At 45.4% G+C, this 25,494-nt stretch overlaps 1 long non-coding RNA gene across 4 annotated transcripts in view; it reads left to right on the top strand.

Annotated features, from left to right (window-relative positions):
- LOC133105130 (uncharacterized) overlaps window positions 1–25,494 on the top strand; it is a 151,791-nt gene that overhangs the window by 117,868 nt on the left and 8,429 nt on the right. For 2 of the 4 annotated variants that reach the window (XR_009703805.1, XR_009703804.1), the window contains one exon: window positions 5,363–5,919. The exons of 1 other annotated variant lie outside the window; for it this stretch is intronic. This is a non-coding gene — a long non-coding RNA (uncharacterized LOC133105130). Of the gene's footprint in view, window positions 1–5,362; window positions 5,920–22,596; window positions 23,490–25,494 lie in introns of those variants that run through there. One more of the 4 variants, XR_009703806.1, reaches the window with a different exon arrangement.

Consider the following 25,494-nt stretch of genomic DNA (forward strand, 5'->3'; position numbering starts at 1 on the left):
TACCCATCCCGAGGTCCGTATCAGTCTGTCTTCTCTCCACCTTCCAGAATCTTCTTATGTTTGCACTGTATATAACGTCCAGGGTTTTTAGTGGTGGGTGGCAGGAGGAATGGATAAGTATGCCTGTTCCAACTTCCTGGAAGTGAAAGTCCTCATCTCACTTTCAGGATGCATTTCAAAGTAAGCTGCAAATATGCACCCTTAAATACCTCAGCATGCGTGTTATTAATTACAGTTCAGTATTTGTTTATATCTTTCTTTTTTAAGATAAAAGTTGTACATACATTAAAATGCACAAATCTTAAGTGGACCATTTGATGAGTAAAACCCACACTCTATCAAGATATAGGGTCTGGTCCATCACCTGAGAAATTCCCTCATCCTCCTTCCCAGTCAAGCCTTGTCCCCAGCCAGCCCCCAAAGGCAAACATTGTTTTGCTTTTTAGCATCCTAGATTGTTTTGTTTGTTCTAGAATTCATGTGAATGGAAACATGCATCAGACACTCTTTTGTGTTTGGCTTTCTTCTTTCAACATAATGTTTTGAGATTTATCCATGTTTCGTCCTTCATTCCTTTTTACTGCTGAGTTGTATTCCATCACACGAATATACCAAGGCTTGTTGATCTATCCTCCTATCGAGGGATACCTGAGCTGTTTCCAGGCCCTTTTAATCTGAGCATATTTTTTAATGGTCTGAATAAACCTTCATCAGAACACAGGGTCATATTTGAAAATGTCACTTACAGCTCTGACATACTGAGTTTCGTAGTTTTCTGAAATGATATAAAGAATCATTCCTTCATTCGTTCATTTGTTCATTTAACCACTATTTTGTGAGCTTGTTTTCGGTGCCAGGAGTCATTCTAGGCCGTGGGATTAACAGGGAAGAGGACAGACTCAGATCTCTGCCTGGTGCAGCTGGCATTCTAGTGAGGGTAACGGGGAGGCACAATAAACCAAACACGAAATAGACATATAAGATTGGTTAGCAATGTGTGCTATGAAGGAAGAATAAAGCCAGGTCCATGGGTGGAGCCTGACAGGTGGCCCAGGGGTAGGTATGATGTCATTTTAGCTCCAGAGGTCAAGGGAGGACCTCGGAGGAGGGCAGGGAGGGTTCTTAAGAGAAGGTGAGGTTTGAAGACACGAGGACCTTTGTTTAAAAGTCTATGTTTGTACAGCACCTTCATGCCTGGGAATTCGTGAACTTCAGAAATGACTTCCCCATCATCCCTAAAGGGTGGGAAGACCCAAGGCCCCGAGAGGAGACAGCTGGCCAAGCTGGCACAGGGAACTCCACAGCAGCCAGATTAGAGGTCTGTGCCTACCGCCCGAGTGTTGGTGAGCCCACCTTCTCCTTGGCTTCCTGAAGGGGAGCCTTCAGTGTCCCCAGCCCCTCTGCCCACCCCCTTCCCCCTCCTGCAGGTGCTTCCCCAGGAAATGCTAACGTGGAGTGAGAAAGCCACGGCCAGGCTGAGGTCTGAGGGTTCCTAGTGTGTGTGTCCTTGAGCAAACCCTCTCCTGCTGGTGAAAGATTCTTAAAGTCAGAAGTTGGGGATGGAGTGAAACTTGGTGGCCGACATCCACCCACATGTCCTCCTTCCCTTATCACATCTGTCACTACACACCCCCTTAGCAGAGCTGCTGCTCCTGTGCGAACACCGGCTGCGAGCTCTTTCTGTTTTATCGTGTTTAACTCTCACACCCACCCTGTGGGTAGGTCTCTATTCTTACCCATGGGAAACAGGAGACAGGCATTTGCTGAGGCTAAAGCAGAATGCTAAGTCGGGTCTGTCCGACCCTCACCGGGGTGCTTTGAGCCACTGCGTTTTATTGTTTACTCTGTTCTGAGCAAAGGGAACCCCTGCCCTTTGGGGTTATGAAATTGTAGAGGTCGGTGGGAGGGATCTGGAAAAAAGCTACAGGATGTTTCCAGGAGAGGAGTGGGGTGGGGTGGACCTGCGTGGGTCTGAGAGAAGCCTTGTGTGGATGTCCCTGTGGAGCCCGGAGAACAAGGAGTTTGATGGGAAGGAGCTGGGATTCAGAGTTGAAAAAACCTAGGTTCAAGCCCAGACTCCACACTGATTCCACGGATGGCAGGATTTGGGGCAAATCCTTTAAGCCCTCCAGCTTCCACTTCCGTATCTGTAAAATGGGGTAATAATGGTATCTCTTTCAAACGTTGCTGGGTGAGTCCAATGAGGCGATGCAGATAAAGTGCTTAGATGGTGCCAGGCTCACAGTAAATGCCCAATAAATGCGGATTTGCTATTGCCTGAAGAGTGGCAGCCCTACAGACGCAGAAACTGTAGATGCGGGGAAGGACAGCAGTGCGGTGCAGGCAGGGGCAGTGTTTTACCCAGGAGCGGGGGGGGGGGGACCTGGCAGAACCCAGGCCCTTGCAGGAGGATATCCGCAGGGACCTGGGCTTCCTGCATCAGAGGGATGAGTGACCTCTGGGGTGTCTTCCAACCTGGAGATTTCGAGTCTTTGCTACGGTAGCAGCGACGGCTCCAGCAAGGCAGGGAGAAGCAGCTTCTGTTGGCTCCCAGACACCCCAGCTGTGGTCTTTGGGAGTGTGTTTATCCACCCCGGAGGGAAGTGGACGAGTGAGAAGTGAGGGCTGGGCTTTGCAAACACTGGCCTGTGAGCTCCGGTGCGCCCGGCGTGGCCACCGGGCCAAGGCAGGGTCACACGGGTTAGGGCGCGCTGCGCACTCACTGCATCAAGATGTATTTTGCAAACGTATTATAAACAGATTACATCTCTTATCCTAATGTGCCTGTTGGCTACCTGCCCGTGAATTTTAGCCTCCAGGAGAAAAACAATTGCTTGAGCTGAGTGTTGGGTACTCTTACTTTCCATACGCTACTCAGGGCTCCTCTGAGTCCCCTTCACCCCAACACACACACACACACACACACACACACACACGCTGGCCTTCATACAGACATGCGGTCGCGGACCGTCGACCCCCTTCTGCTGCTACAGATGTTCCTCCACCCACATGTGTATCTGGGGATCCAGCACCTCCTAATAGCGCTGTGGCAATATTTTGCGCTTTCAGGAAAAGTCCCCCGTGTACATGCACACCGTACCTTTCCACATTTAACAAACTCCCCCTGGCTTCCGCTTTCAAACCCTCCATTCCCCTCAGATAAATACTTTAATAGTCCACTTTGCGATTAGTGTTCAACATGCCTTTTATAAGGAGAAGGTGAGGCCCAGGGAAGGAGGGTCATTTCCCGGAGGTCCCCAGCAGGTTAGCTGCAAGGGCTCTCCGGTCCCCCCAAACAAGCCAGGACACCATGATGGCGAGGAGACCCTTTCAGCCACCTCGACCGTCTCCTTGAGGCCGTAGTCTAGAGCCCAGAGCTGACCAGAAATGACTGCTGTGGATCTGAGACCCAGCCAGCCAGACGCGGAGGAGCCCCCCGGGTAGTGGGGCCTGTGCTGCTTCCCATCAGCCTGCGTGTGAGTGACATCGAGAGAGAAACGCAGGTGTGGGTTTGCACCAAGCTCCCTGCTTGCCCTCTCCAAACCTCATCGGGGTCCCCTCCCCTTCAGTCCAAGTTTGTAGCCCCTCCTCTTCCCCTCCCCCACCCCCTCTCTCCTTCTTCCTTTCTTCCTCCCTCGTCATGTCCTCAACCAGAAATGCTGGCAGGTGCGCTTCCTGCCCAGCGTGGGCCTACTTTCCTCCTGAGCCAGAAAAGTGGGCACAGAACAAATGCCCAGGCTGACCCCTCAGGGCCCCAACATCAAAGGCACAGGAAACAACTCTGTTTCCCTGTCCACTGACAGGTCAGCTGATGTCTCACCAGGCAGCGCCTCTGCCCGCGGAAACAGCCCTGTTGGCCACGCCAGGCACCCAGATGTTTTGATCTTGCACGGCAGGTGGCCAATTTCTCTAACCTTTCCATGTGTAAAACCTCTGATGAACGGGAAGGGGATTCTAGTCAGACCACGGAGTAGACCTGTGCAGCTGCCGGGGGATGTCTGCACCTGCCTGGTGCCCACGTGGACACAGTGCACACACGTGCACAATCACACATGCACACTCAGCCCATGTGCAAGCATTCATGCACATGCACTTGTGCACAGGTGCACACCGCACGTGCACACACACCCACGTAGGCTCATCCACAGAGGGGTTGCTCCAGGCCTCTTACTCAGCATTTCCTTACCTCATCGAAAAACAGAAAGACAAATATATGATATCGCTTATGTGTGGAATCTAAAAAAAAAAGATACAAATGAACTTACTTACAAAACAGAAATAGACCCACAGACATAGAAAACAAATCTATGGTTACCAAAGGGGAAAGGCGGGGGGAGGGATAAATTAGGAGGCTGGGATTAACAGATACACACTACGATCTATAAAATAGATACCCAACAAGGACCTACTGTATAGCATAGGGAACTAGACTCAATATTTTGTAATAACCTATAAAGGAAAAGAATCTGGAAAAGAACATATATGTATGCATCATATATATGTATAAGTGAATTGCTGTGCTGTATAGCAGAACATAACACAACATTGTAAATCAACTGTACTTCAATTTAATTAAAAAAAGATAGAATCAAAATAAATCTTCCCCTGCCAAAAATAGATAGATAGATAAACAAACAAACAATAGTCTCCATCTGGACATTTGTAAGAGTAACCCAGGTTCTCTGCTGGACTCCTCTGGCAGCCAGCCTCCAGTGGGCCTTGAGGGAAGCCCTGAGTACATGTAAACCTTCCAGAGGGGTCGAGACAGCCTTCAACATCTGCACACATCCACAGGCAGTTGGCCAGGCCCTCGAGGGCCACAAGGACACCCGTCCTTCACAGCGTGATAGCTGGGAGCTCGCCAAGGAGCCGAGTGCCAAGCTGGGCCCACTAGGGATTTAGCAGCAGGCCGTCACCCACAGCTGCTGGGATTCAGAAGACAGACTCTGAGCCAGGAACCTGAGTGTAGTGACACTGCGACAGAGCCCAGAGCCACAGTGCAGCCCTGTCCTTGAAGAAGCCGGGGGACCCTGTGATGGGCTCACGCCCGCTCAGGGTCCAGGGTCGGTGAGAGTTTGTTTCTAATTGGGGTGCAGTGAAAAGAGCAGATTGAGGGGGTTTGTTTGAAACCTGCCCTGGGGAGAGGTCCAACGAGGGGACCTGGAGCTGTGAACGGTGCCCTGGTCATGAACTAGCTCACCATCCGTGAACCCCTCCCCTTCCCTGGTACCTAAGGGGCACAAGTAACTGTGACATTTTAATTATTTCAGATTTAAAACGTGTTCTCCTCTGCCTGCCTCCAAAAGGATTTTGAGAGGCTATAGGATTCACCGCTAATGTGTACTAATTAATTCACAATTAGATGAAAACTTCCGAGCAGCGGAGCGGGTTCCAGCAGGCCCCCAGACGTGAGGTGACGGCCACAAGTGAGCGTGGAACACACCTCCACACGGCACACAGCTGAGGTCCGGCCCCAGACCTTCCATCCTGTGGTCTTGATGCCTAGGATATCTGGCCAGGCCGTGGTGACCCGGCCAGGATTCAGGGGTATGGCGTCCACCTGGGCACCCAGCTACTTACCTGCTGTCTCTGGCTGCCCCTGGGGAGAAAAAAGAACACAGGTATCTTTTTAAATTTTAAGAAATATTTTTAATCGATAACCCTTGCCCATGGTCCAAAGTGTCAGAGATTCAAACCAGTGTTTGGAGAAGAGTCTCCCTCTCAGCCTGACTCCCTGGACCCCCAGAGGCAGCCATCAGTGTCAGATTCCTAAGGATCCTGTCGGGGCTATTCTTTGCACAAACTACAACTTTATTTTGTTACATAAAGGACAGCATACTGTACTACTGCTTATTTAACTAGTTACAGAATGTTAGACGTTTCGGTTGTATCCCGTCTTTGGCAAATACAAGCGATGTTGCCTAAATCTCCATATTTAAGAATTTCTGTAGATGAATTCTCAGAAGCAGAGTTCCCAGGTAAAGGGATAAGTGCATTTGCAGTTTTGATGTTGCAAAATTGCTCTCCATCAAAACTGTACTATTCTACAAACAACTAGGATGAATAAAAGTGCCTGTTTCCAAACATCTTTTTGAGTACGGCATGTGATTAAAGTTAGACCATCTGAAAGATGAAAAATGGTATCTTGGTGTAAATGTAAATTGCATTTTCTTTCCTTGAATGATGTTGAGTGTTTCTTCCAATGCTTCGGGACCATTTGTATTCCCATTCCTGTTATCTTGTCAGTTCACATCCTTTGCCCTTTTTTCTACTTGACTGTTGGTCTTTTATTGATTTAGAGGAGTCTTTATATATTAGGGATATTTGTGCTGTCTGTGATATTAATTAAAACAGTTTGACATTTGAGTTTGTGGTAGGTTTGGCCATGCAGAGAAAACTTGATTTTTATGTAGTTATTTTCATCAAATTATTTCTCTTTTTGGTTTTGTATTTTGTGTCTATGCTAATAAAGGTATTCCTCCCTCTGAAGTGAAAAAATTATTATTATTTTCTTTGAGTACTTCTATGGTTTCATTTTTTTACATTTAACTATTTGATCTGTGTAGCTTTTGGTTGGATATGTAGTAATTGAAGTGTGGATTCACCTTGCTACCAAATGCAAGTTCACATGCCCGATGCACAGCGAGGCCAAACAAACCAAAACGTCAGAGTTTGGAGCAGAGAAGGGTTTATTGCAGGGCCATGCAAGGAGATGGGTGGCTCATGCCCAAAAAACCCCGAACAGAAGGGTTTCAGCAAAGCACTTTTAAAGGCCAGGTGAGGGGGGATGATGGGTTGTTGCAGACTTCTTGTTGTCGGAATCCTTTGTTCTTGCAGCTGTCCATGTAGGTCAGGTCACCATGTTCCTGTAAACCTCCAACAAGACAAATGGTATTCTCTGTTCTGCAACTTTTAATCTCTATATGAATGGAAAAGTGTTATACCCTTAAAGGTCAGAGTCTTGAGAATGGGCTGTCCTGTATATTTTAGGCTATAGGCAACATTCTTAACTCAAAGCAAAGGCAATAGAATACAAGGGTTAAAATAAAAGACACAAATCTAATATGGAGTCACATCTGTTCTTCCCTATTACAACCTTTTTTCTCCAGATGGCTGCCCTGTGGTCTCAGTACTATTCCTGAATCGCCCATCTTTCCCCACTGGCCTTTCTTGCCCCTGGCTATCTCTGGGCCTCCCACTCTGAGGAACAGAGATGCTTTTAAGTGAGCAACACATAACGCACAGGTTCAGAAGGCCAGGCCAGGAAACATCCCCAGAGGCCTTCCTTTTTACCTATGGTTTAAAATACAGAGAAAATGCTCCTCACTTTAGAAAATACAACCTTTTCTGTTTGCTTACCTTCCCATTCTGTCACATTTTAAACCTTCCTCCAACACCCCGCCATCACCCAGCAGTCTGGCCCCCCATGGTTTGAAGGTGAGCATTCACACTGCTGGCCCTGTATGAAAAGTCCAAGACTGGCCAGACTTGGTGACGTCAGCAGGACTGGGTCTTAGTCACCCCATCTCTCTGCTTTGCCTCCCTCTTATCCTCCACCTCCACCCCCAGAGGTGGCTGTGAGTTGGCTGCCAGAAGCTCAGCTCACAGCCTGCCCTCTTAGCAGCCCAGGTGACAGACGTCTGGGAATGTCAATGACAGGACCAGCTGCCCATCCTGGACTGGTCACTGGGAATGGGACATGGGGTGTGCTGGTTAGTGGTTCTGGGTCACTTGTCCACTTCTGGATCAGGCAGACCACCTAAATGATGTGGGACTTCTGGGAAGGTATATTAAAAAGCGTTGACTCAGTTGTGGAGATATTCCCTTCCTCCCTCTTTGGGACATGGATGTGAAAGCAGGAGCTCCTGCAGCCGTCTTGTGACCTTGAGGGTAGAAGCAGAAAGACAAGAAGAAACAAGCTCTTCTATGGGTACATATATTCAGGGAACTACACTTTTGGGTGGGGAATGGATATCGGGTGCCAAATTTGCTTGCCTCCAATATTTACCTCAATAGTCACATTGACTCTGTTGTGGCCAGTGATGTGTGATCCTTATTGATGATTAATTGACTCCCACTTGGAAACCTATGACACAGCCTCCACTCCTGGGGTTAGGTCTGATATGTATCATTGGGTTACCTTCTTCTTTTTAACCCAGCTTTTACAGACCTAGTCCACTGAGAAATTATTTAAATTTTACTCAACTGTGATGAAGCAACTTCTGGACTAGTTTTATCTCTGCTACAATATGTCACAGAGCAGCAGGGTGGAAAGTCTCAGAAATGAATCCAACATTCATTTTTTCTGTGTAAGGTAGAATATTCCTGAGGATCATGTTAACCACTCCCCCCTTTCATACTCTCAGTCTGTGAATGATTACACTGACCCCTCTTCTTTGTCCCATAATTAATCATTTTACAGGTTGCCATCTTAAAGAGAAAGAAAGAAGTTATCAAATCCAAACCCCCAGAAGAGTTGGGTCCATGCCTGCTCCCCTGGGCCAAGATGCCCACCAGCAACAGGGGCTCAAGTGTGACCTCAAGTCCCGTAGACCTTGGAGTCCTAATCTTCCCTGGATGGTACTATCATTGAGAGGCAGGTGACATGCTGTTCCAGGGGGCAACATCGGGACACACCCTGATGTGACTTGCATCAAACATGTGCAGACAGATGTTATGGCCCTCACACAACCTTGTCTCTTCGAGGCTGCACATAATCATCTTCCCCAACTGCTTCATGTAATTCAAGGTTCCCGGCAATCTAAACATGCCAGTTGACATTGTCAGGGCACAATATAAGATATTTTGCTTCGTTTTGACTTTGTTTAGTTTCAATACCGTTTTTGTCCTTATAGCTTTTGTTTTTTCTAAAAAAAAAAAAAAAAAACACCTGTAAAGCCCATCACCTAGAGACAAAAGAAGAAACAAAATGTTGGCTATTTTTTTTCTGTATATAAAAAAGTATATGGCATTTTACTTTACAATACTGGGATCATAATATCTCTAGCAGTTTTCATTAGGAAATAGTCTTTTATAATATGCTTAATGTCTGTGTAATAGTTCACCTTATAAATGTATCATGAATTATTTAGCCATACCCGGCTGGCTTGCCTCTAATTAGAAAAAATTTCATGAAGTGTCACCACTGGGCAAGAGTAATCTCAGCCAATCCTCCTGACAACCCTGTCAGACAGGAATTATGATTATCTTCAGTTTATGACTTGGAAGGCTAAATAAACTACTCAAGGACACTCAGCTACTGAGTGCCAGGAGGGAGACTAATTAGCACCCCCAGCTACACTGTTGCCCTGTCCCTGGACCCTTGTACATACCGTCATCTATTTTTGCAATCATGAAAGACAAATGTTAGCTTACTGTTGTTGTTTTGTTTTATTTGATCTTTTTTTAATTTGTACTTATTTTTTTGCTGCATTGGGTCTTTGTTGCTACGTATGGGCTTTCTCTAGTTGCAGCGAGCGGGGGCTACTCTTCGTTGCGGTGCGTGGGCTTCTCACTGCAGTGGCTTCTCTTGTTGCGGAGCACGGGCTCTAGAGCACGCGGGCTTTGGTAGATGCGGCTCGTGGGCTCAGTAGTTGCGGCCCACAGGCTCTAGGGTGCAGGCTTAGTAGTTGTGGCGCATGGGCTTAGTTGCTGCACGGCATGTGGGATCTTCCCGGACCAGGGATCAAACCTGTATCCCCTATATTGGCAGGTGGATTCTTAACCACTGAGCCACCAGGGAAGTCCCTAGCTTACTGTTTTTATTTGCATTTATTTTGTTGTTGTTGAGTTTGAGCATCTTTTAATTTCTTATAGACCATTTGCATTTAGTTTCCTTTAAAATACTTGCTTGTGTTTTTTTGCCTGTTTTTCTGTTAGTCTTGTGCTATGTACACACACACACATACACATCATTACCCATTATCTGTCATATATGTTTCCCAGTTATTTTCTTGTCTTTTAATTTTGTTATGGTAATTTATGACTGAGAAGTTTTAAATTTTTTATGTCTACCAATATTTTCCTTTATGATTATTCCCATTAATTTTATCTTTAGGATGCTTTCATCCCTCCCAGGTGCAGATAAATGTTTATTCCTATTTTCTTTTAGTGGTACAGTGAGTTCATTTCCACATTTAATTCCTCCATCTATCTGGGAGGTATTGTTAATTTTCTTCTCAAAAGGTCAGTCCAGAAGTATACTTGAATCAGTTTGTGTGGGATGGCCACACACCCATCACCGTGTTCCATCACGCCTGTTACCTGGATGAGCTCTTAGGAGATTGCCATACCTGGTACCTGGACCAGCCCCTGGGGCCAGCACATTATAGAGACATTATACTTCCACTGATACAACTAAAGCTACATCAGCTTTTAGCAATCCCATGCATTACTCACTGACATTAAGTCCATGGCAACGAAAACTACCAGACTTTCTTTTGTTCTGGGGGTGAGGGTAAAACTTTTAGAGAAACATTTCCACCAACTGCTATAAATTTGCATGTAACACTTATACATAACTATGTCTATCAAGTAGATATTATTTGGTCTTTGGCTTTTTATCTTGTAGCATTATTTCCATTTATATTCCAAGGTGTCAGAATATTCTGACACCTACTTCTCAGCCTTCAGAACTGTACATGGCTTCCCAGGTCACTTTGGTTCATTAGCTATTTCACATGCTACTTTTGGACATTTAGGTTATTCCCTAGATCTTATTTTCACACAGGCAGCTGACAAAATAGCCATGCCCCTACCCTGCATGTTCTTCTGTGTTTCATTTTTAATTCTCAGTGTTTTTATTGACATATATTCTGACTCGATTTTTATTGATCTTGTTGGTTTGGCCTCTTATTCCATCCAGTTGAAATGAGTTTGCGTCATTCACGATTTGGTTATTTATTACATATATTGTCCCTCTGAGCTTCTAGTTGCCCACATATTTGACACAAGTGCCTTTGACATCTCTGTTCAAGGCTTTGAAAGCTGTGTCTACAGATGAGGAAACCGGGGCTTGGAGTGGTGGAGTGACTTGACCAAAGTCACAAGGCTATTGTGACTTGGAGCCGAGGCGGCGGGGATCCAGGTCCTGTGCCTCCCAGGTCGGGGCAGTGGGGTGGCACAGAGATGGCCAGCACTAGGGCAACAGCCTAATGATGACAAAGGCATTAGCTGTCATGGCCGGACACCGAACTGTGTGCTTCACATCCCCGGCCTCAGCCCTACGGATGACATCGCTGGGGGCGGGTGGGGAACGGGGTTGTTTTTATCCCCATTGTGCAGACAAAGAAAGAAACTGCAGCTCCGAGAGCGGAAGGAAGTGAGTTTCCTAGGGTCAACAGGGAGTGGCTAGCTGATGGATTTGCATCAGTCCCCAGCACTGATACCCTCGACCGTGGTGCGGCTCTGATTCCTGCGCCATCAGTGGCGTCAAAGGACACTCCAGGGACACCATTAGGGCTGGGCGGGTGGAAGGACACAGCCGCTGGCACAGATCTAGGATCCCCCCCTCCCCGACCTCAACAAGACTTCAAAGTGTTCATCTTTCTGTTTGGGCTCTATTTTTCAACTAGCTAGGGATCCACCTCATCTTATTTTCACCTGGTCCACATTCCTCCATTTCAAGAACGAGACTTTGTCAACTGCTTGGCTGACGTTATTTTAGGTATACAATGCTTACCAGATGCACCTGTTTGATCCCAAAAGATTCCCGGGTGTTTGGTGGTGGGGGGCAGCGGTGGGGGACTTGAACCCATGTTGTTCCCCGTATTCTTTTTTTTTTTAATAATAATTTTTTTCCAATACATGAAGGAGCTGAATTGCTTGTTTTTAGTTTTTGGCTGTACCCCATGGCATGCGGGATCTTAGTTCCCCATCAAACCCGTGCCCCCTGCATTGGAAGGCAGAGTCTTAACCACTGAGCCACCGGGGAAGTCCTCCACCCCCATGTTCTTTTTTAAAAGTTTTCAATCTGCATGGTCAAAAGTTCTCAAATATTCCCTCAGGGATTACCATCAAGCAATCTATGCTTTTACAATTTTTGAAAATGGACAGTTTGCCCAGGGGTCAGCTGCCCAGTGTTTAATCACGGTGCTTCTTTGAGGTCATCTGAGGGCTTCCACCTTTGCCTGGGCTGAAGACGAACTCATTTAGCGTGTCTGGGTATCTGAGCGCTGCCTTGTCTTCTCACCAGCCCCGGGTTCTACCTTTGGAAGAACATTATGAAGAACTAGGAAACAGGGAAGCTAAATTGAAATTGCTGAATCTGACTCCTTTTTGTCAAGTCTTTACACTTTAGCATCTTCTCCATGCAGAGCCCTGTCCCTTTCTTGTTCTACTCTTCCAGTAGCTTTAAAAACCCTCATAACATTGTGGCTCCACAATAGCCTCTGCTTATTCTGGACATTAGCCCTTCCCAGGACTGTTCTCACAGGTACGGGCCCCTCATGCATGTTCTCCTTGATTCTGTGCCTCTCTTCACCTTTGCGTGCCTTTCTAAAGATCTGAGATCACCAGTGATCACCCTTTGTGACCACATTGGGTTTTTTTCTAGGTATTTCCTTTCTTTTTGTCCCTCACTGGGATTAGTCACTATTATATAAGCAGAATTTGGGATTTCCCCCCAATCTCTTTCCTCACTTGGGATCAGACACTCGAACCCCTGGTCCCTCAAGTTAAGACTGTGTGGCACTAGGAAATTTTGCCCATCTTTCCAGGTTTCAGTTTCTTCAGGTCAAAATGGGTGTGATGATAGCTTTAACCTCCTAGAGTTGTTATGAAGCAAATAGTGCATAGTCCTGATCAATATCAGTATTATTACCTATCTATTATTGAAACCCTTTGTGGTTACAATTGATAGAAATCCAACTCAAACTGGCTTATACACAAAAAGAGAGTCTGTTGGCTCAGGGAATTTCCCCCAAGGGCTCACCATCAAACAAAGTCCAAAGGTCGATCGGCTTCAGGCACAGCTGGATCAGAGCCCTGTCAAAGTCGATCAGCTTCAGGCACAGCTGGATCAGAGCCCCGGCAGTGTCCCCAGGGCTCGGGTCTCTCCATCTGGCTCTGCTTCTGCTTCATTTGGGAGCAAGATGGTGCTCCAGTCCCTCCCCCCCGCCCGCCTCCTCCCCCAACCCCTCCCCCAACCTCCTCGCGACCCCGGGCCCCCAGCCCAGCAGAGCCACGGTGAGGATTAGGACCACATTGCCTGGCTCCTACCCCTGGGAACTGGCACCCTGCCCAGAAAAGGGGGAGCTGGGCTCTGAATTTGGGAGATGTGCTCCCCAAAAAGCAGAGCTCAGGAGCCTTCCTGACTGTGAGTGATTTCACGGACACTCCTGGGCAGCCCCTCCACTCTGCAGCCGATGGCAGCTAGCCATTAAATGCTACTCTTTTCCAGCAAGACAAACCCCACCAGAGTGGAAAAAGATGACCCTGAGCCCTGCCCACAGGTCCCGCTTTATACTCCCTCCTTCACCCCGTCCCTGGCCCTGACGCTCGTCTCTGACACCTGCTAGACTCCATCCTGTACTCCCCTCAGCTTGGTCCTGATGGCTGGTAATGAATTGGCTTTTTCTTTGTCCTTTAACCCCACCCGTGCCTTCCGGATGGGTTTTCCACACCTGGCAACTAACCTTGGAATCACCCTCAACTCTGTCCAGTGGGCCTGCTGGACCGGATTTTATGTTTGTTTGTTACTTCTCTGCAATGCACCCTTGGGCTGTCCTAATACAAGTCTGGTCACTCACTGTGGTTATGGTGTGACACTGTCACATACAGTGCCAGGCACCATTTTTTTTTTAGTAGCCTGGAATCCCTGTCCCCTTCCTTTGTGCAACTCCGTGACCCTCTGTGACCCGACCTTGACTCCTGTGCCATCTCAGTGGATCAGGGAGTCCAGGTGCTGTGCCCCTTGCAGGGAAGTAGAAAAGGTGTCCACAGTGTTGTCTGCCGAGCCCCCTCCTCTGCCCCAGGGCAGTCCCGAGCCAAGCGGGGTCAAGCAGCCTTGGACTGAGCAAAGGCAGCCCATTCATGCCCCACGGAGACGCCTGACAGTGGAAGAGTTTCTGTCCTGGGCTGAACTGGCTCTCAGCTCAGAATCCAGCTTTTCTGTTGACTCCGTGAGCTTCTCTGTAGCTTCTAATACATTTCCCTTTTTGCTTGAGTCAGCAAGAGCAGTTTCTTTGACTTTCAAGAACCTAGCTGATATTCTAGGGCTGTGCTTCATCTTTTCTGGTTTTATAGATTTATTTGAGCTTTTTAAAAATGCCTCCCTCTGAAGTTTCCAGTTAAACTCTTTCTGGTCACACTAGCAAGTCTCCTGCAGCGTGTTCTTCTCAGATTTGGGTTCATACATCTTGCTTCCTGCCAGGACCCCGCTGTTCTGGGGGTGGATCTGGGCTGCGGTCCAGAAGACACAGTTCTCCGCTCTGACACCATCTACATGCCCAGATGTTCCCTCCGTATACTTCCTCTCTCCTCCTTTCACTGCCAAAGTCACAAACTTCAAGTGAAAGAAGGAATGAAAACACCACCTGTAACACCAATTCCTTCAATTTCCTCACCAGAACTTCCACATAAATAGAAATAGATTGGATTTAGACTCATAGGCACATAGACCATCACACCTGGAAGAAAACTTAGAAACCATCACAGGTCTTTACTCAAGTGCCATCTGTGATCGATTGGTTATGGCTGACTGGGTTTCACATCTGGGCACAGAAGGGTGCTGTGAGGGAGTCACAATGCCTGCATGGGTGTGGTAAGGGAAAGTACCAGCCTATGATCTGATGAGTCGCTCTCCTCCAACAACCTGCTCTGCATTTTACAAATGAGGAAAACTGAGTTACACACATACTAAGTTGTCTAAAGCTATATAGGAAGCCAGGACAGATTTGGGGATAGAATCTAGGTTGTCACACCTTTCCTATCAATGACAGTGACTTCTCTTCAGGTTGGAGTTCAGTCTCATATGAGGTCATCACAGTCTTCTTGCTGGTTGCATGGTGTGGATTCTATGCTCAGCCACTTCTGTGCATTGCCGCAGGATCCTGTGGATGCCTGTGGGGCTAGGGGCAATATTCATGGAGAGCTTTCAGGATCAGAGTTCCGATGCCCTAGGGCAGTCCAGGTGGTGCCGGCCCTGGGAGCTCACGCATTAAGTGGGGATGTTTTATCAGACTGCAGCTGAAAACTTCAGAAACTACTGTCCCAAATGGAATATACTCCAATTCATTCCAAGTGGGGAGAAAACAAATAGCCCGGTGACCCTCCCCAAAATGTTAAAAGTTCCTTACACTTGAGATCCAGACCTGGCATGATTCATGAGAGCTTGCTGTGGAAAGAGGGGGACAAAAGGTCTTCAACCTTCTTCCTGTGAAAGCCAGCTCCCTATTTTTAAACCCATCCCGTTTGACTGTCAAGGTCAGAGCCTTCATAAAAGCCAAAATGCACTCCTAGAATTAGCAGGGCAGCATGCTCAAGGATGGTGAGGGCCCTGCAGAGAAGCAGGCAGCTGCAGGATCTGGGGTGTCCGCCTGCAAACATTCACTCAGCAAGTTCCTGGGAGACCAGCCTTTCTCCTGGGCCAGCAGCCCCAGAGGGGGCGTTCCCGATAAGGAACACGGCTGCTGCTTTGGGGGAGGGAGTTCTTCTGGACTGGGGCCCATTCTCAGGACAGTTGTCAGTGGCCTTAGTAATGGGACAGCATTCTGTTTTATTAAAAGCCTGTTGCTGGCTGGGAGAGCTGTCTGCCTGCTGTGTGGGCAGGGGCCCAATATCGCTGCGGGCAATTCCAAGCCAGTCCTTCGAGCTGACATCAAACCAGGAAAGAACATGACTGAGTTTTAGCTGATGTAGCAGTACTTTTTCTTTCTTTCGTTTCTTTCTTTCTTTTTTTTTCTTTTAACAGTTCTCTCTCCCAGTTCTACTGTGTACATTTTGTGTGTGCGGGCATGCATGTGATCTTGTCAACCGGCTGCAGCTGGAGTTCACCCCTTGAGCACACCTCCCCTGGCTCTCCCCTTCTCCTCCTCCCTTTCCCCTTCCCCACAGTCTCACCCTTGCCTCACTGGCCTTCCCAGCCCCCAGCCCCCTGGTAGACACTGGGAGCAAAGGGAGACCCAGACTGTGGCCTGAGGCTATTTACAGGGTAGGGGTGGGGAGGGGAGAGAAATTGACTGCTTTGTTTATCTTCTGAGTCTGGAAACGCTACAGAATTCATCCATTTTCAAGGAAGCCTTCATTTGCAGGTTTCCAAAAATAAAAAATAAAAGGAGCCTCACTTCAAAAGGAACCAGAGGAAAAAAGCAGTTTTCTCTGAGCTGATTTGTTTATTATTATTATTTTATTCTTTAACATTAGATTTGTTGAAGGTAGGCAAAGACGGTCACTTTTTTTCATATTTTTCTTTTGCTTTTGTCTTTTTTTGCCTTATCAGTGTAGAGGGCAAATAATATGTGGAGAGATTGATATAAAATGCTCATTTTACACATGTCTACGGGAAATAGAGGTTTTGTGTAAACTTTTATGTTCGCGTTTTCTGCTGAGGTTATAGATGTCTCTGGGACTCTTCCCTTCATTTGTAAATTAAAATCACTCAAATTGCCCCTCTTTTACAAATTAAAAGAAATTAAATGTGCTTCAACACAGATTTTAAAAATAATTTCAAAAAATTTATAAAAGCGGTTTTAATATGCTGGTTAGTTGTGTGTACATGATTTCTCTGGGTCTTTTGAAAATTTGGAGTGAGCAGTGCCCATATCAAGTAGAGCATGTTAATTTACTGGCTTCTTTTTAACCTTGTACTCAAGCAATAAACTTTGCCTGTAGTGCCAGAAAATGGTATATGTTTTGAAAAAATATTTCCAAAGATGGTCAGTGTAGATAAGGGGAATTCAGAAAAAAAATATATAAAATGTGTTACTTCACATGTGAACATTCAATTTCAACTTAAGGATAGACATTCCATTTTTAAAGCTTCTTTTATTTACCACATTGTATGAATCACTGTACTGATGTAAGCCTAAAATCATGTAAACTCACAAGTTTTGCCACAGATTTTAATTCATTTTATAATTGTTTTCAAAATCTTGGGAAGAGTAATATATGGCACAAGAAAAGAGTGGTGTAAATCATGTTAAATCCAGTGTACTTTTTCCTAAACTGTGTCTTCAAGGTATAAGATATTCAACAAATTGGATTTTTTTTTTTTTTCTCTACTCTCTGGTTACTTAAGAGAAACCAGAAGATTATCCCTATGGTGAGGGTATTGAAAGCAGTATTTTTATTTTTTTACTTTTTTGATGCGGGGAAAGGCTTGATCAGCTGGCATAGTGTACTGGCTACTGTGTCTGTGGTAAATTCAAAACATTAACTCCAGGTTTTAATACTGCACTTTCCCGCAGGTCACTGGGCCAAAAGCCCATCCAATATTGTCAGGCAAAGGCCCAAGATGAGGAACAAGTAAAACACAGATACGAGGTCTTTACTGGTGCAGCTAAACATTTGTAATTAAGAAAACTCCAGTAGTTCCATGGTAATCTGTTTCTAGATAAATGTAGTCGTAGCCTCCGGCTCCAAAGGAAAACCTCTTCCTTCAAAGGAAAACCTCTTCCTTCAAGACACTGGGTGAGGAATGGGAAGAGCTCAGAGGAAAGCTGTTTTCTGTGTTACAGACAAGTATTTACATTATGAATCAACTTTCGATCCAGGAAAGAAGTGATAACCTGTTTGGGTTTTCCAAAGGAATTAATATCCTGTGGACTAAATACAGAGTAGGCTCAGAGAAACGTTGAATAATGCAATTGATCTCTTCCAAGAAAGCAGGGGGTGGAGTTCTGATCATAGGAAGCACCACTGACAGTATTTTTTTCTGCTTTCTGGAAAATCAACCAGGAAAGAAAATATGTCTGAAACATTTAACAAATAGGCTGTTTTGGCATCTGGTTCTGGAACAAGATGGTGTAGATTCACTTTCCCTACTCTGTTTCTCTAAATACAACTAAAAACTCTGGAAACTATTCAACAGACAATGATAAAAGAACTCTGAAAGTTGGAAAAGAAGATGGTAGACTGGCAAGAATCCTCAAGACTTGAGAAACAAAAACTTTTTGAGTTCCCTGAGCTTTTTTATCTTCCATGTACCCTGAACAGGGCACAGGAGAGGCTTGCAACCTGGAATCACCAACAGGCTCAGGCAAAACAAACAAAAAACCCCAAGAATATCCTACTCTTTCTGGCCAAAGTCCAGGAAAAGGAAAGCACACCAGAGACCCAGTAAGAAGTTCCAGCCTCCTTTGGATTGTCTGCAAGGACCTAGGGTCCTTGCAGACAATCCAATCCACTGGAGCAGCAAAGCCCTGGACACTTCTGGCTCCTGGTCCAAACTGAGATACCATCAGGTGGTCTGAATCACCCACAGCTGCAGCAGCAGTTGAAACCATACGTCTCCTTGGCCTCTACGCAGTGGCATAAGGAGACCCAGGCCCACCAGCAGCTTCTTCCTCATTCTCACAGGTTTCCCAGCAACAGAGTCTCCATACAAAATAGTCACTAAGAAAACTGTATGAAGAGATATACTGAAAATATAATTAAATCAAAAAAGAACTCTAAAAATGTTCAAGTAACCCAGAGGAAGTCAATAAAAAAGAAACAGAAGAATGATAAAGAGAAGGAACAAACAGGAAACAAATAATAAAATGTCAGACTTAGTCCTAATAGATCAGTAATTACCTTAAATATAAATGGTCTAAGTACACCAATTAAAAGGTAGAGATTGGCAGAATGGATCAAAAAGGCATGACCCGACTAGATGTTATTTACAAGAAACCCACTTCAAATTCAGTGACATAGGTAGACTGAAAGCAAAAGAAAGGAAAAACATATACCATGCAAGCATTAATCAAAAGGAAGTGGCTATGTTAATATCAAAGTAGACTTCAGAGCAAAGAAAGTTACCATGGGCAAAGAGGGAGATTACATGTTGACATATAGGATTAATCCACAAAGAAGATACAGCCATCCTGTGGACCAAACAACAACATATTTCACAATATATGAAGCAAAAACTAAGACAGCTGAAAGAAGAACAAGATAAATCCACTACTGTGGTTGGGAGCTTAAATTCCCCATTCACCTCCCACTCAGGACTTATAGGACTACTAAAGAGAAAATCAGCAAAAATATAGAAAAGAAAAAATATAGAAGAATTCAACAATGCCATCAACTGAAAGGATCTAATTGACATTTATAAAATGCTCTGTCCAGCAACAGCATTTAAAGGGCCCATGGAACATTTGCCAAGATAGGCCACATCCAAACTTTAACAAATTCGAAAGAATTGAAATCATATAGTCTGGCCATAATGGAATTAGAGTAGAAATCAAAACCAGGAAAACCTCCAAACTCCTGGAAACTCAGCAATAAACTAAATAATTTATGGGTGAAGGAGGTGATCTCAAAGGAAATTTTAAAAGTACATAGAATGGAAGAAAATGAAGATAAATATATTAAAATTTGTGAGATGCAGCTAAAGCAATGCTGAAAGGGAAATTTATGGCACTAAATGCTTACATTGGAAAGCAGTTATCTCAAATAACTAATCTAAGTTCCTACTTCAAAAAATTTAAAAAGAGCAAACTAAACTCAAAGCAAACGAAAGGAAGGAAATACTAAGGAGCGAACATCAATAAAACTGAAAGCTGTAAAATAATAGAAAAAATAATGGGAACATAAAGATGGTCTTCAGAAGAACATCAGTAAAATTAATAACCTCTAGCAAGATTGGCAAAGATAAAAAAAGAGAAGACACAAATCACCAGTATCAGGAATGAAATGAGATACCACAACAAATTCTGTAGCCATTAAAAAGATAATAGGAAAGTATGACAAACAATTTTATGCTTATAAATTCAACAATTTAGAAGAAATGGGCCAATTCCTCAAAAACCACAAACTACCAAAACTCAGCCAAGATTAAATAGATAATTTATTCAGCTCTATAACTATTAAAGAAATTGAGTATGTAGTTAAAATACTCCCCCAAAATAATCTTCAGGCCCAGATGCTTTCCCTGGAAAATTTTACCAAACAGTTAAAGGGCAATTAATGCCAATTGTACACAGTCTCTTTCAGAAAATAGGAGAGGGGATTCTTTTTATGTGGTCATCATTTCTGACACCAAAACCAACCAGAGGCAGTTAAAAAAAAAAAGAAAGAACAGCTAAAGACCAAGATCTGTCAAGCACTTAGATGCAAAAATTATCAACCAAACTTAATCAAATACAACAAGTTATAAAAGAATATGACACCATGACCAAGAAGGATTAATGCCAGGTATGTAAGACAGATTCACTATTTGAGAATCAGTCAATATAGTCCACCGTATCAACAGATCAAAGAAGAAAAAGCATATAATCATGTCAATTGATGCAGAAAAATCATTTGACAAAATTAAATACCCATTAACGATGAAAAAAAAAAAAAACCCTCTCAGTACACAAGGAATAGAGGGGAACTATTTCAACCTCATAAACCCTACATCAAACTTTGTATTTAATGGTGAAGGACTTAGTGCATTCACTCTAAGTTCTGGAATAAAGCAAGGATGTTTGCTGTCATCATTCTTATTTAACACAGTACTGGAGGTTCTAGCCACTGCTATAAGGCAGGAAAAAGAAATAAAAGTCACACGAATTGGAAAAGAAGAAATAAAACTATCTTTTGTTGCAGGCAACATGATTGTCCACATAGAAAAATAAGCTGTCCTCCTTTCACTGGCTTCATTGATCAAGCAAGTCCTTCCACTTGTTCTGAGGGTGTTGCTGCAGCAGACAGAAGCACAGGGGCTGAGAGCACAGCTTGGGCATGGTAGACCAGGTGGACACCCCAACTCCACCATTCCCAGCTGTGTACCCCTGGGCACCTTCCTTGACCTCTCTGAACTTTGGTCCCCTCATCTGAAATGGAGGTTATGACAGAAACAAGAGCCTATAGTGGTTGTGAGTATTAAGTGAGAGCAATGTACAGACAACTGAGCAGTGTACTTGCTGCAGGTATTGCTACTACTTGCTGCTGTTGTATGTGATCCTGCACTGTCTGCTGTGCTGCCCCCAGGACTGTCACTGGAGCCAAGAAAAAACTCAATTCTCCTGCTCAGTGGTCCTGTGACTTGTCAACTCACACATCCATTCTGAGCTTCACTGCAGAATGGTTATAAATGGTTTATAACATGGGGACAGTAAACCCTCTCTCATAAGATTATTGTTAAGACAGGATGAAACAACACATAAAAGTGCTTTGAGCACTTTAATAATAATAATAATAATGATAATGATAATAATAATAACAGCAGCTAAAATTTATTGAGCACTCCCTACCACCAGCACCATGGATTGCTTTTTACTTACAACATTTTACTTAATCCTTATAACCATGAGTTATTAGTCTGATTTATGTAGATTAGGAAACTAGTCCCCAAGAAGTAATCTGCCCAAAGACACAGCTTGTGAGCCATGGAATCCAGATTTGGACCCCCAGGATCTGGCTGTGTTCTCATGCTTCCCAGAGAAAGTAAGCCAGTGAGGGAAAGAACAGCTTGGCCTGGGGCTCACTTCCACTGGAAAGGTGGGTATAATCTGGTGTGGGAGGCTCAGAGAGCAGTCTGTGACATGCAGTGGGAGAGCCAAGAGTCATCCTTGGCAGTGGCAACTGGCTCCAAACTAACAAACTGTCTGAGAAATAAGGTTCCCTCTAGTAGGACACCAGGTAGGATGTTACTCAGAAAGTCAGCTTTCCATTCCCTGGAAGGATTCAGTGATTAGACTGAGGCCAACTACGGGCCCAGGTCTAAAAATAACTCCATCCCTTCTAACAAGGACTCAGTCTGGACTGAAGTCATTCTTTCAGGTGCAGAAAAGGAAAGCTTGACTGTACGTCATGGACTTAAAATAGGAGTGGGGTCAGAGGGCCAGCTGGGGCTCACGGGTGCCAAGTGGGCAGTTTGTCAGCTGGTGTTTCCTGCTTTGGACAGCAGGTTTCTGCCTCCTTTTTTGAGTTGAGAAGGAGTGAAATTGTATGTTTGAAAAGCTCACTTGTTTTGCTTTCTCTCTTCTCCATGTGTGCCCTTTTCTTCCATAATCCACATTCATCTTTACTGGGTGTTCATGCATTGTCCTGAAATATACTAGTTACAGAAATTAAAATTGGCTACTCTGCTTCTTTCTCCCTAGCTCTGTACGATGGATCCATGAAGTTTTCCTTGAATATCTCTGCCCAGAGTGCAACAAAGAGGCCACTAGGTGAATAATTCCCACAGTCCCATGATATGGTGGAGGTCCATATGTGAGGGGTGGGTGCTCTATGGAAAGGTCTCCTTTGTGAAGGAAGGTGGGCTAGAGCCTAAGAGCCTACCAATTCTAAGAGTCTGTGATTTGTTTCCGTTTTATAGCCTGGCTATATTTAGGTCAATGAATTGTATTCAAGATGGACTCATCAGTGATTCATTCAATGAATTCTTTCATTGAAAAGTTATTGAAAGGACTTCTGCTCCAGACAGGGTAGCATAAAATCATTCCTCTCTTCTCTCCTCTCACCTAGGGACAATGATAAACTCTGGAAATACTGCAAGAAGCAACCATTAAGAGAGTGAAAAGGCAAGCCACAGAGTGGGAGAAGATATTTGCAGATCATAAAACTGATAAGAGACTTGTATCCAGAATACATTAAAAATTTCCATGAATCATTAATAACCCAATAGAAAAAAATGAGCCAAAGACTTGGATAGGCACTTCACAAAGAAGTTATATAGTTTACCAGTAAATATGAGAAGCAGAGCGCACAGTGAAATCCCAAGGAGACACATCTACACGCCTGCCAGAGTGGCTGAAAATGAACAGACTAATAATCTAAGTGCTGGCGAGGATATGGGGCAAATACACCTGCCATCCACTGGCTAGTGGGGGCATAAAGTGGTGCCATCACTTTGGAAAATTGTTTGGCAGTATTGAGTGCTCGTGTTGTAATACTCCCATGGCTCAGCATTTCTACCCCTCTGTATACACCCAACTGAAACATGTACTTATTAACACTGAAGGCGCGTACAGAGCTGCTCATAACCATCCAGTTATAGTAGCCAAAGACTGGAAACAACAGTGGAATGGATTACTATATTGTGGTGTCCTTAACAGTGAAACTGAACAATCGAATGCAGCACACGGTAACACAGAACTGAAATCTTCATGCTCAGTGAAAGAAGCCAGACAACCAAGAGGGTACCATGAATGGTTCTACATACACCAAGTTCAAGAACAGACAAAGCTAATGAAGATTGAAGTCCAGACGGTAGTTATTTGGGGATGTATCTGGAAAGAGGCACAAGGGGTTCTGAGGTGCAGCTAATGTCCTGTTTCTTGATCTGGGCAGTGATTTCATAGGTTTGGACACTGTGAACATCTATTGAGCTCTTATGCTTATCATTCGTGCACTTTTCTCTCTGTGTGTTTCGCTTCAATAAAGAGTTTACTTAAAAGAATGTACTTGGGTTTGCAAAGTTGAAAAGAGCCACGAAATCCTCATTGCTTCACAAAGAGTATTTTATATGCTGGTCAAAAACGTGAGAAACCAAGACGCTGGTCTCTCCCTCTGAGCCAATAAGCAAACAAATTAATAGAAAAGTAAGTGGGTTCACAAATGACTTGCTTATAGACAGTCTACGCCAAGTGTCCTGATATCTTCCATCCACAGACAGGCCAGGCCCCCTTTTGAGAGTGGCCTGCTGCCTTCTCAGCCCGTCTGCTTCACTGAGCCCATGGAATTCGGTTCCCCCGCCTCCAGACTCTCAGGCCTTGTGCTACTCCGTCCATCTGCTTCCCAGACACCATGACCAGGGACAAGGGAGTCTGGGCCACAGTCAGCCCTCCCTTGTCACTGTACAGCTCACTAGTGACCCATTTTTTTCATCCCATGCTGATGCCCCCTGACATATAGAATTGGGGACAGAATTCTTTGGGAATTTCCTCTCTCTGGAAACATCTAGAGAGCTTTTGCTGAGATCCTAAAGATACTAAAGGCGTCTTTGCTGAGATACGTGGCTAAAATCATCCAGGCACTTTTTAAATGAGGAAAGAGGCTCTAATTTGGAAGGTATATCTGGTGAAAGAAAGGGCCCTACACAAAAAGGCTGCTTTATTTCATCATGAGATCTTAGGGCCTTCCAATCCCTTACTCCTATCGATCCGCAGGGTGAGACGTGTTGGTATAACCAGCTGGACATTTTTTACAAACCGTCTTTGTGAGGTCCGTCATCTCCCCTCCCCAGTAGGATGCTGAAGTTACGTTAGGGGGGATGGGCCTTTGAGAACCCAGCACAGCCCCCCAGTTTGCAGAGGAGGGCGCTGAGGCCGAGGAGAGAAAGGGGCTTGTCAGTTGGGCAGTAAGAACACAGGTCTCCGGGGACACCTGGCAGCCACCCCACATCAGGGATTTGAGGACAGAGCGAGTCTCGTTGCTCCAAAATTAGCTGTCACCTCCTCCCCTTGGTTCCTTCTCTTTCCTTCCTACCATCAAAGTCAGGTTCCAAAAGCCTCCTTAGGACGGGCCGGGGAGCTGGCTGTGCCTCCTGCTGGGAGCGAATGGGCTCAGGCGGCCTCATCTGGATGGGCTGGAGGAGAGAGGCAGCTGTGTGGACGGGGAAGCCAGAAACACGCGTTCCTGAGCGGCCTTGCAGAGGGCTGTGTGAGCATCTTGGCTTCTGCAAGTGTACCTCACGGGTTCAAATCCCACCCTCACGTCTTATCCTCCCTGGGCCCCGTCTCCCTACCTGTGAGGCAGGGATAGTGGTGGAATCCACTTTGTGGGGTTGCTGGGAGCAATGACTAGCGTGTGAAGCACTTAGAACAGCATCTGTGATGCTGAGATGAGGGTAGATGACCACCCGAAAAGGCAAGGGGACATTCTTCCAATTTCTTAGGTGAGAAAAAGAGGCAGACACGGCATTTGCTCAGGGAGGTAGAGCCTATCTATTGCCCAAGCTAACACTGTACCACCCGGCCTCTGGGAAACCCTGGCCTCTCGTTAGGAACAGCTAGGTATCCAGTGACCACATGATGCAGAGACAGAAAAGGGAGAGTCTGATGGGTGGAGCCCTGGCTGGGGCTGGGAAGGGTGCCAGAGGCAAACCAATGTCACCTCCTTGACTGGTCAGCCTCTAAGGGATGCTTTTAACCAATACCCAACCAGGTGGCTGGTGCTGGGGTCAGGGAGGGGGGTATGGGGAGCCTCTCTGTAGAATGGGCAGGGACAGCCTGAGATGCTCTAAAAGCCAGGGAGGGACTTCCCTGCTGGCGCAGTGGTTAAGAATCCACCTGCCAATGCAGGGGACACCGGTTCGAGCCCTGATCCGGGAAGATCCCACATGCCGCAGAGCAACTAAGCCCATGAGCCACAACTACTGAGCCCACGCACCACAACTACTGAAGCCCACGCGCCTAGAGTCCA

The sequence above is a fragment of the Eubalaena glacialis genome, chromosome 14 (assembly GCF_028564815.1).
Source record: "Eubalaena glacialis isolate mEubGla1 chromosome 14, mEubGla1.1.hap2.+ XY, whole genome shotgun sequence".
NCBI lineage: Eukaryota > Metazoa > Chordata > Mammalia > Artiodactyla > Balaenidae > Eubalaena > Eubalaena glacialis.